General features: G+C 42.6%; 1 long non-coding RNA gene across 2 annotated transcripts; it reads right to left on the bottom strand.

The window, feature by feature from the left end:
• Positions 1-3,126: 3,126 nt before the first annotated feature.
• Positions 3,127-11,842, bottom strand: LOC115146998 (uncharacterized). Of its 2 annotated transcripts, XR_010459899.1 has the most exons (4): positions 11,235-11,842; positions 10,492-10,584; positions 10,073-10,346; positions 3,127-5,933 (listed from the first exon to the last, which is right to left on the bottom strand). It is a non-coding gene; the product is annotated as an uncharacterized LOC115146998 (long non-coding RNA). The 2 variants fall into 2 exon arrangements; XR_003866253.2 differs by having other exon boundaries at positions 10,492-11,830.
• Positions 11,843-12,616: the final 774 nt, after the last annotated feature.

The following is a 12,616-nucleotide window of genomic DNA, read 5'->3' as shown; positions in this document are numbered from 1 at the left end:
ACATAATTTTAGAAAGAGATGGTCCAGATTGTCTAGCCCGGCTGATTTGTAGTGGTCCAGATTTTGCAGCTCTTTCAGAACATCAGCTACCTGGATTTGGATAAAGGAGAAATGGTGGGGGCTTTGGAGGGTGCCGGGCAGTTGACCGGGGTAGGGGTAGCCATGTGGAAAGCATGGCCAGCCGTAGAGAAATGCTTATTGAAATTCTCAATTATAGTGGATTTATCGGTAGTGACAGTGTTTCCTAGCCTCAGAGCAGTGGGCAGCTGGGAGGAGGTGCTCTTATTCTCCATGGACTTTACAGTGTCCCAGAACTTTTTTGAGTTAGTACTACAGGATGCAAATTTCTGTTTGAAAAAGCTTGCCTTAGCTTTTCTTAACTGCCTGTGTATATTTGTTCCTAACTTCCCTGAAAAGTTGCATATCACGGGGGCTATTCGATATTAATGCAGAACACCACAGGATGTTTTTGTGCTGGTAAAAGGCAGACTATATCTATTCCTAGTTCTACATTTTTTGAGAGGGGCATGCTTTTTTAAGATGGTGAGGAATGCACTTTTAAAGAATAGCCAGGCATCATCTACTAACGGGATGAGGTCAATGTCATTCCAGGATACCCCGGCCAGGGGTACTTTACCATTTATAGTTTTGACAACTTTTACTTTTTCCACCACTAATGACAATGCCTCTGTGCACACAGCAAGGTCCATACAGAAATGGTTTGTCGAGATCAGTGTGGAAGAACTTGACTGGCCTGCACAGAGCCTTGACCTCAACCGCATCGAACAACTTTGGGATGAATTGGATTGCCGACTGGTGAGCCAGAGCTATTCGCTCAACATCAGTGCTCGACCTCACTAATGCTCTTGTGGCTGAATGGAAGCAAGTGCCAACAGCAATGTTCCAACCTCTAGTTAAAAGCCTTCCTAGAAGAGTGGAGGCTGTTACAGCAGCAAAGGGGAACCAACTCTATATTAATGTCTATTGTTTTGGAATTTGATTTTATACGTGCAGGTGTCCACATACTTTTGGTCATGTAGTGTATGTAGGGCAGGACCAAATCGGAGAAATAGGTATGAGCAATTCTATGTAACACTTCATAGGGTAGCAGTAAAACCTTGAAATCAGCTCTAGCCTTAACAGGAAGCCAGGCTAGCAGTGGAGTAATATGATCACATTTTGGGGTTCTAGTCAAGATTCTAGCAGTCGTATTTAGCACTAATTGAAATATATTTAGTTCTTTATCGGGGTAGCCAGAAAGTAGAGAATTACATTAATCTAATCTAGAAGTGAACGTTTCTGATTTTTGCAGTGTTGCAAAGGTGGAAAAAGCTGCCCTTGAAATATTCTTGATATGTTCGTCAAAAGAGAGATCAGGGTCCAGAGTAATATCAGGGTCCTTCACAGTTTTATTTGAGGCGACTGTACAACCATCAAAATTAATTGTCAGATCAATCAAGAGATCTCTTTGTTTCTTGAGACGTAGAACTAGCATCTCTGTTTTGTCCGAGTTTAAAAGTAAAACATTTGCCGCAATCCATTTCCTTATGTCTGAAACACATGCTTCCAGGGTAGGCAATTTTGGGGCTTCACCATGTTTCATCGAAATGTACAGATGTGTGTCGTCCACATAGCAGTGAAAGTTGGCATTGTGTTTTCTAATTACATCACCAAGAGGCAGAATATATAGTGAAAAAATAGTGGTCCTAAAACAGAATCTTGAGGAACACCAAAACTTACAATTTATTTGTCAGAGGACAAACCATCCACTTACCACCTTCACGAGTGCAGTCTTAGTACTATGATGGAGTCTAAAAGCAGACTGCAGTGTTACGTGTACATTATTTGTCTTCAGAAAGGCCGTGGGTTTTTTCTTAAATATTTGAGAGGAATGGGAGATTCGATATGGGCCGATTATTGAAAAAAGTTGATAGGGAAAACTCTCAGTGGACTGATATTTCTTGGCTTTGTGCAGCTGTCTCAGGGAGCTCCGCGTACGTGCACAGTTTAGAGGGACCATTGATAGGGAGCCCGTTTATAATATTCAACATAGGATGGCCAAGCACAGGAAGAAGCTCTTTCAGTAGTTTAGTTGGAATAGGGTCCAGTAGGCAGCTGGAAGGTTTAGAGGCCATTACTATTTGTGTGAATGTGTCAAGAGATACAGGATAAAAAAAACTGTCTCCATTACTCCTAGGTCCTGGAAGTTCTATGCAGACTCTGTATACCAGGGAGCTAATTTCTTTTGACAAATGTTTTTATGTTTTTAGAGGTGCGCCTGCATCTAGGGTATTACCTAAGGTTAAATTTAGATCCTCTATTAGGTGGTTAACTGATTTTTGTACTCTGACCTCCTTTGGTAGGTGGAGGGAATCTGGAAGGGCATCTAGGAATCTTTGGGTTTTCTGAGAATTTATAGAGCAGCTTTTGATAATCCTTGGTTGGGGTCTGAGCAGACTATTTGTTGCAATTGCAAACGTAAGTAGATGCTGGTCCGATAGTCCAGGATTATGAGGAAAAACATTTAGATCTACAACATTTATTTCATGGGACAAAACTAGATCCAGTGTGTGACTGTGGCAATGCGTAGGTCTGGAGACATGTTGGACAAAACCCACTGAGTCAATGATGGCTCCAAAAGCATTTTGGAGTCGGCCTGTGTACTTTTCCATGTGAATATTGAAGTCGCCAAAACGTTCAATATTATCTGCCATGGCTACAAGGTCTGACAGGAATTCAGTGAACTAGTGAGGAATGCTGTATAGGGCCCAGGAGGCCTGTAAACAGTAGCTATAAAAAGTGGTTGAGTAGGCTGCATAGATTTCATGACTAGAAGCTCAAAAGGCAAAAACACAACCATTTTTTTTTGAGGGGGTTAAATAGAAATTTGCTGTTGGAAATGTTAGCAATACCTCTGCCTTTGCAGGATGCGTGGGGGATATGGTCACCTTCGTAACCAGGAGGAGAGGCCTCAATTAACACAGTAAAATCATCAGGCTTGAGCAATGTTCATCAGGCCCATCACATCAAGGTTATGATCAGTGGTTAGTACATTCAAAGTGAGGGATCTAACATGAAGTATTCCTATTTTGAGATGTGAGTTATTATCATAATCTCTTTCAATGATGACAGGAATGGAGGAGGTCTTTATTCGAGTGAGATAGCTAAGATGAACACCGCCATGTTAAGTTTTGCCTGACCTACAGTACCAGTCAAAACGTTCTACAATGTAGAATAATAGTAAGGACATCAAAACAAACAATGAAATAACACATATGGAATCATGTAGTAACCAAAAAAGTGTTAAACAAATCAAAAATATATTTGAGATTTTAGATGATTCAAAGTCGCCACCCTTTGCCTTGATGACAGATTTGTACACTCTTGGCATTCTCTCAACCAGCTTCACCTGGAATGCTTTTCCAGTAATATGATGTCAAACTGAAATATAACATGTTCCAAATGTTCTGAGAACCTCCAAGACAAGGTCAAATGTATATTTCGTGAGCATTTATGGCATTGGGCAGCTGGGAGGAGATGCTCTTTTTCTCCATGGACTTTACAGTGTCCCAAAACTTTTTGGAGTTAGAGCTACAGGATGCAAATTTCTGTTTGAAAAAGCTAGTCTTTGCTATCCTGACTGACTGCGTGTATTGGTTCCTGACTTCCCTGAAAAGTTGCATATCGCGGGGACTATTCGATGCTAGTTCAGTCCGCCACAGGATATTTTTGTGCTGGTCGAGGGCAGTAAGGTCTGGAGTGAACCAAAGGCTATATCAGTTCTTAGATCTACATTTTTTGAAAGGGGAATGCTTTTTTAAGATTAAAAGTAATTTCCTCACAAAGAATGAGTGAGGTCATTTGGTAATTTGACAGCAGGGAAGGGGTCTTTTCCCAATTCCATCAAAGTAAGACCTCTTGACTTTTTCCACGTTGTTATGTTACAGCCTTGTTCTAAAACAACCCATCTAAACACAATACCCCAAAATAACAAAGCAAAAACAGGTTTTTAGACATTTTTGCAAATGTATAAAAAAACGTAAGTATTCAGACCCTATGAGACTTGAAATTGAGCTCTGGTGCATCCTGTTGCCATTGATCATCCTTGAGGTGTTTCTACAACTTGTTTGAAGCCACCTGTGGTAAATTCAATTGATTCGACATGATTTGGAAAGGCACACACCTGTCTATATAAGGTCCCACAGTTGACAATGTATATCAGAGCAAAAACCAAGCCATGAGGTCGAAGGAATTGTCAGTAGAGCTCCAAGACAGGATTGTGTCAAACAACACATCTGGGGAATGGTACCAAAACATTTTTGCAGCATTGAACGTCCTCAAGAACAAAGTGGCCATCATTCTTAAATGGAAGAAGTTTAGAACCACCAAGACTCTTCCTAGAGCTGGCCGCCTGGTCAGACTGAGCAATTGGGGAGAAGGGCCTTGGTCATGGAGGTGACCAAGGACCCGATGGTCACTCTGACAGAGCTCTTCTGTGGAGATGTTGAACCTCCCAGAAGGACAACCATCTCTGCAGCACTCCACCAATCAGGCCTTTATGGTAGAGGGGCCAGACGGAAGCCAATCCTCAGTAAAAGGCATGACAGCCCGCTTGTAGTTTGCCAAAAGGCACCTAAAGACTCTCAGACCATGAGAAACAAGATTCTCTCGTCTGATGAAACCAAGATTGAACTCTTTGACCTGAATGCCAAGCGTCACGTCTGGAGGAAACCTGGTACCATCCCTACGGTGAAGCATGGTGGTGGCAGCATCATGCTGCGGGATGTTTTTCAGTGACAGAGACCGGGAGACTAGTCAGGATGAACAGAGCAAAGTACAGAGAGATCCTTGATGAAAACCTGTTCCAGAGAGCTTAGGACCTCAGACAGGGGTAAAGGTTCACCTTCCAACAGGACAACCACCCTAAGCACACAGCCAAGACAAAGCAGTAGTGGCTTCGGGACAAGTCTCTGAATGTCCTTGAGTGGCCCAGCCAGTGCCCGGACTTGAACCGATCGAACATCTCTGGAGAGACCAGAAAATAGCTGTGCAGCTACACTCTCCATCCAACCTGACAGAGAGGATCTGCAGAGAAGAATGGGAGAAACTCTCCGAATACAGGTGTGCCAAGCTTGTAGCGTCATACCAAAGAAGATTCAAGGCTGTAATCGCTGCCAAAGGTGCTTCAACAAAGTACTGAGTAAAGGGACTGACAACCTAAGTAAATGTAATATTTCATTATTTTATTTTTTAAATTAAACTTGATCTAAAACGCTGTTTTTGCTTTGTCTTCATGGGGAATTGTGTATAGATTAAAGGAAAAACATTATCAATCCAGTTTTGAATAAGGCTGTAATGTAACAAAATGTGGAAAAAGACAAGGGGTCTGAATACTTTCTGACTGCACTGAATACAAAAGTATGTGGACAACTCTTTATGTTAGTGGATTGCTGACAGGTGTATAAAGTAGAGCACACAGCCATGCATTATACAAATCAAATCAAATGTATTTATATAGCCCTTCGTACATCAGCTGATATCTCAAAGTGCTGTACAGAAACCCAGCCTAAAACCCCAAACAGCAAGCAATGCAGGTGTTGAAGCATGTTGGCTAGGAAAAACTCCCTAGAAAGGCCAAAACCTAGGAAGAAACCTAGAGAGGAACCAGGCTATGAGGGGTGGCCAGTCCTCTTCTGGCTGTGCTGGGTGGAGATTATAACAGAACATGTCCAAGATGTACAAATGTTCATAAATGACCAGCATGGTCAAATAATAGGTCTGGGACAGGTAGCACGTCCGGTGAGCAGGTCAGGATTCCATAGCTGCAGGCAGAACAGTTGATACTGGAGCAGCAGTCCGGCCAGATGGACTGGGGACAGCTTGGAGTCATCATGCCAGGTAGTCCTGAGGCATGGTCCTAGGGCTCAGGTCCTCTGAGAGAGAGAAAGAAAGAGAGAAAGAGAGAATTAGAGAGAGCATTCTTAAATTCACACAGGACACCGCATAAGACAGGAGAAGTACTCCAGATATAGCAAAATGACCCTAGCCCCCCGACACATAAACTACTGCAGCATAAATACTGGAGGATGAGACAGGAGGGGTCAGGAGACACTGTGGCCCCATCAAATGATATCCCCGGACAGGGCCAAACAGGAAGGATATAACCCCACCCACTTTGCCAAAGCACAGCCCCCACACCACTAGAGGGATATCTTCAACCACCAACTTACCATCCTGAGACAAGGCCAAGTATAGCCCACAAAGACCTCCGCCACGGCACAACCCAAGGGTTGGCAGTAGAATGGCCTTACTGAAGAGCTCAGTGACTTTCAACATGGCACCGTTATAGGATGCCACTTTTCCAACAAGTCAGTTAGAAAAATGTATGCCTTGCTAAAGTTGCCCCGGTCAACTGTAAGTTCTGTTATTGTGAAGTGGAAACGTCTAGGAGCAACAACGGCTCAGCTGCGAAGTGGTAGGCCACACAAGCTCACAGAATGGGACTGCTGAGTGCTGAAGAGCGTAGCACATAAAAATCGTCTGTCCTCGGTTGCAACACCCACTACCGAGTACCAAACTGTCTCTGGAAGCAACGTCAGCACATTATATTTTTGTTGGGAGCTTCATGAATTGGGTTTCCATGGCCAAGCAGCCGCACACAAGCCTAAGATCACAATGCGCAATGCCAATCGTCGGCTGGAGTGGTGTAAAGCTCACCGCCATTGGACTCTGGAGTAGTGAAAAAATGTGTTCCCTGGAGTGATAAATCCTCTTCACCATCTGGCAGTCCAACGGACGAATCTGTGTTTGGCGGATGCCAGGAGAATGCTACCTGCCTGAATGCCATCTGTAAAGTTTGGTGGAGGAATAATTATCTGGGACTGTTATTCATGGTTCGGGCTAGGCCCCTTCGTTCCAGTGAAGGGAAATCTTAAAGCTACACCAGACAATGACATTCTAGACGATTCTGCGCTTCCAACATTGTGGCAACAAAGGTCCTTTCCTGTTTTAGTACAACAATGCCCCCGTGCACAAAGCGAGGACCATACAGAAATGGTTTGTGCAAATCAGTGTGGAAGACCTTGCCTGGCCTGCACAGAGCCCTGACCTCAACCCCATCAAACACCTTTGGGAGGAATTGGAATGCCGACTGCGACCCAGGCCTAATCGCCCAACATATCAGTGCCCAAACTCACTAAAGCTCTTGTGGCTGAATGGAAGCAAGTCCATGCAGTAATGTTCCAGCATCTGGTGGAAAGGGGACCCACTTCATAATAATGCCTGTGATTTTGGAATGAGATGTTTGACGGACATGTGTCCACATACTTTTGGTCATGTAGTGTTTCTCCTTGCCTCCTTTTCAACTGTATCGGAGTATGTAAACTGGGGGCAGTAATACTGACATGGATATATTTGACTGCCAAACTTTCCCCACTGACTACACGTTTCAACACAAGACTTAAATAATATTACACCATTCTAAAATGATTTCATTACATTTTTAAATGGCCTGGCTCCCCCTCCACTCAGTACTTTTGTTAAACAGAAAACCCAAACATATGGCAGCATATCCACAAGGTCTGCCAAGAGAGGTGACTGTATAGTTCCCTGAAGGAAAAGCACTTTTAGTCAATCTGCTTTCTCTGTGAGAGCTTCCCATGTCAGGAATACACTGCCATCAGACACACATAACTGCACCACCTATCACACTTTCACAAAAAACATGAAGACATGGCTAAAGGTCAATCAGATCACTGTATGTGAACATTGTGAACATAATCCCTAGCTGTGTATTGCTGCTTTCCATGTTGTCTGTAGCTTGTGAGGTGTGGAAACACTTTGTTGCTTTTATGGGTTTTGTCTTGTTGCTTTTTGTGCTATGTTGCTCTGTCTGCATGCTATGTCTTGCTTGTCCTATGTTGCTCTGCGTGTGCTCACTGCTCATTGATTGTCTGTAATTGTTTTTAAAAACCTGCCCAGGGATTGTGGTTGAAAATTTGCCATTTGTTAAAACCGACACATTGATTAATGTGCACACTCCCTGTAAAAATACAAATTAATTCAAACTAGGTAAGTCAGTTAAGAACAAATTCTTACTTACAATGACGGCCTACCTCGTGGACACTGGGTCAAGTGTTCATCGCCCTATGGGACTCCCAATCATAGCCAAATGTGATACAGCCTGAAAAATGAATGTGCCCTTGAGCAAAGAACCTAACCCTAATTTTATCCAGGGGTGCTGTACTACTATGGCGGACCCTGCAAAACAACACATTTCACTTTACCTCTCCGGTGTATATTTTTACATCTCTATTAGGTTCAATGTTATTACATTGAAGTGAAAAGACTGGCATTCATTAAACTGGAGCTTGCGTTGTCTCCAGCAAGTTAGGTAGAGACTCTAAATTTTGAATCTAAAAAAATATTCAGATTTTTCCGTCATTGTCTTTTGATGAACGAAAACATGTTCTATCATAGTTGCTCAAAATTGATCAGAAACTACTACTCTGCTTGTTTTGTTTTTTTGTTCTTCCTCCTCCTTGTACCCCTATTTTTACAGTACTGTACCCTGCATCTCACAAACTTGTCCTTTGTCTCTGTGATACTGTAATTCCTGTTCTTATATGAACCTGCAACCAGTCAAAATCTATTGAGCAGTCAATACTGTTAATAAATGGAAAGCACAATGTTCAGGGCCATACAATTTGTCCATTGTACAGTATACAGCCTACAATGCACTGTACTACAGTATACAATACTAAAAGGGACAAAAATGAAAGGAGTAAACATGTGATCAATGTGCTTCTTCTTGTCTTTGGGCTGGGTCAGGCCAGAGCACTTCGTCGACATCTCAAGCAATATTGTCCCTCCTGAGGCAACGGGGGAAGAAGCCTCTTGTGTGCTGTATCCAGCCCTGACATGATTCCTCACCTATATCACCACAGGCTAAATCCATGGCTTGCAGCAGATTTACTCTGGTGTAGGGTTGTCTATCATACACTTTCCATATCCAAGAGGAGAAAAACTCCTCAATCGGATTCAGGAAAGGCGAGGGTGGAGGGAGGTACAAGTTCATAAACTAAAGGCCCATTGATGTTAAACCATTCCCTTACCTGAGCAGCTCGGTGGAAACTGACATTGTCCCACACTATCACATAGGTGGGAATGGGATTCTCATTTAGCTCTTGACCCTGCTGCTCTTGAACCTGCTGCTCAAATAAAATATCTCTTAGTTGGGCAATACATCTTAGAAGGTGTTGGGTGTTATATGGCCCGAGTGTAATATGGTGATGTAGAACACCATGGTTGCTGATAGCAGCACAGATTGTGACATTGCCACCTCTTTGACCAGGGACTTCAACAATGGCCCGCTGTCCAATCATGTTTCGGCCTCTCCTTCTCCTCTTTGTTAGATTGAAGCCTGCTTCATCGGCAAAGCTTAACTCATGGGGTCTGTCCAAGGATTCCAAGTCAAACATTGTTTGTGTAGAAATACAATATACTGTATGTAGGATTTTGTAAGTCTTACAGAGACAGTGCTATACTGTAGAGTACAGGCTCTGATCAGGCCCTACACCCAAACAAGGGCACTGCGTTCATCCACCTCTGGCCTGCTCGCCTCCCTACCACTGAGGAAGTACAGTTCCCGCGCAGCCCAGTCAAAACTGTTCGCTGCTCTGGCCACCCAATGGTGGAACAAACTCCCTCACGACGCCAGGACAGCGGAGTCAATCACCACCTTCCGGAGACACCTGAAACCCCACCTCTTTCAGGAATACCTAGGATAGGATAAAGTAATCCTTCTCACCCCCCCCCCCCCCCTTAAAAGATTTAGATGCACTATTGTAAAGTGGCTGTTCCACTGGATGTCTTAAGGTGAACGCACCAATTTGTAAGTCGCTCTGGATAAGAGCGTCTGCTAAATGACTTAAATGTAAATGTAAATGTAGAGTACAATTAGGCTTCTGATTCACATACATTGTATGTACTGAAGTGTAATGTCATTCACATAGTATGTGTTAGTACTGTAGACAATCTGGATTACAGTAAATGTTTCTGAATGTACACTTACTTGCACATACTGAGCTCGCAGTTCTTTCACCCTTGGTGAGTTGCGCTCATAAGGCACTCTGTATACTTGTTTCATTCGCATCCTGTTACAATGGAGGACACGGTCAATTGTGGAAATGCTCACACTGTCGATTCCCTGGAAGTGTGTGTTGTCTTGTATCACTCGTTCCTGGAGTCGTATTGCATTATCTTGAAGGACCATGCCAACTATAATGGCCTCTTGCTCCCGAGTGAATATAGCTGTCATTCCACCTGCATGTGGCAGCCTTGCAATTCTACAAAACGTAGTTGTGCAGTTAAAAAACATATTCATGCAGTACAATACATACAGTGATTAACTTTACAAATGTCTATTGAAACAGCTGCATATAGTGTAGTACAGTAAATTTGGAATGATAAAAATACAGCAGTATACTGTACCTGTTCTCTTCTCTGAATGTCCTTACAATGGTAGACACAGAAAATCGGCTCAAATTGGGTTGCACTTTAAGTCCTGCTTCCCTCATTGTCAGTCTATGGACAAGAACATGGTCTATAATTGTTGCTCGAATTTCATCAGATATTTCCACTCTTTGTCTTCCTCTTCCTCTTCCTCCTCTTCCTATTTCTTGCCCTCCTCCTCCTCTTCCTCCTTGTCGCCCACCTCACATATGCACTCATCCTCGTCCTCTCACATTGTTTCTTCTATCCATTCTCAGACTTTCTCATTCCCACCATCAACAACCTGTTTGCTCTCTGAACTGGCTTATATTGGTTGTGTCACATCATTTGAAACAGGTCAAATCAATTTTGAGTGGTTGTGTTCAATCATTGACATTTGTTCTCTATTTGTATTTGATTGTTGCCACTTGTGATAACTAGTATGGATGACATGTGCATTATAGTGCAGAATGTGTTTTGAGAATGAGAACGTGTTTAGAGTTTTGCTGAAAAGTCTAAGTGAGATCTGCAAATTGTGTTTTACCATGTGAAATGGTTTAAGGTATTGACAACAGACTGCATACTTAGCTAAATGAGTTCAGGCAACTGAGAACTTTGTTCAGCCAATGGGTTTTTAGTGTTTTAGCAATTGAGAAAAACTGTAACATTGCCAAAGCAAGTGAAATAGATAATAAACAAAAGTGAAATAAACAATACAAATTAACAGTAAACATTACACTCACAGAAGTTCCAAGAAAATAAAGACATTTCAAATGTCATATTATCTCTTTCTCTCTCTAAGAATTACTTTGCGTTTCCCCGACATGAGCAAAGAATGTACACGACCTCCATCTGGTTCTTGTTCATTTCCTTGTTTACGCACGACAAGCAAAGTAAAAGAGCAGAGTTGATTATGCTTAGCCGCGGGGCACCGGTCTATGGCAAGTGACACGAACATTGAAGAGTAATATGCGCCGCTTTGTCCTGTTTGTCAACAAGGCAGCACGGTGCAATCCAGAAGCGTACCACACCTTTTTCCATCAAATATGTTAGAATTTTCAAACTAGTTTTCATTGGGAAGGCAGTTAAAACACTTTTTTTTAATCAAAAGGAATCACTTTTGCATGTAAAAACACAGAATCCTACTCGTTATTCCACGTGTTAATTTACGCAACTTTGGTTTTGAGCCGACTTCTCCGTGGGCTTTGAACTGGGCACCTGGATCACGCCCAGGAGGAGGTTCCAAAATGAATGCAATCAACTTTGACCCGGAGCAAAACACACCTAAACCGGGCGTATGGCCCAGATTAATCAAATCCCCTAACTCTCTTGTGAGTAGGGTCTGTCTGTCATGAGGGCGTAGTCTGCCGTAGACCCAATGAGAAAAAAGAAGGGGCAAAGACAGAACAGCTAGCAAGGAGCTAGCAAGGAGCCATTGTCAGGACAAGCCCCCTTGGCAGGGATCGCCCCCTCAACACTTGCCGCAATCAGACCATTTTGGAAAATGTTGCATAACGTAATATATGTTATGAATTCCAATTTGTACAATATGTTACACATTTTTTATTCCTTAAGATCCCTGACTGTATCTTTAATAAACAAGGACATTATGACAACAGTCACACAAAGGAACAGTGGCCTCTGTCGCTGGGTGGTCGTTGGCTGTGTTTATTTACAACGCATCAATGGAAGATCAGAGACCCGAAAAGGAAACTTTTTGCCAAGGGAAACACGACTTTCCATTGTGTCACCTTCAAATCAAATCAAATGTTATTGGTCACATACAGATGGTTAACAGATGTTAATGCGAGTGTAGCGAAATGCTTGTGCTTCTAGTTCCGACGGTGCAGTAATATCTAACAAGTAATCTAACAAATCCCCAACAACTAACTAATACACACAAATCTAAAAGGGGTGAAGGAGAATATGTACATATAAGTATATGAATGAGCGATGGCCGACGGCATAGACAAGGTGCAATAGATGGTATAAAATACAGTACGCATATGTGATATGAGTAATGTACACAATATTAAAGTGGCTTTGTTTTAAAGTGACTACTGATCCATTTATTAAAGTGGCCAGTGATTGGGTCTCAATGTAGGCAGCAGCCTCTCTGAGTTAG

Source organism: Oncorhynchus nerka, linkage group LG19 (genome assembly GCF_034236695.1).
Source record: "Oncorhynchus nerka isolate Pitt River linkage group LG19, Oner_Uvic_2.0, whole genome shotgun sequence".
NCBI lineage: Eukaryota > Metazoa > Chordata > Actinopteri > Salmoniformes > Salmonidae > Oncorhynchus > Oncorhynchus nerka.
Note: the sequence above shows the minus strand (reverse complement) of the source record. Positions and strands in the feature narration are given on the sequence as shown.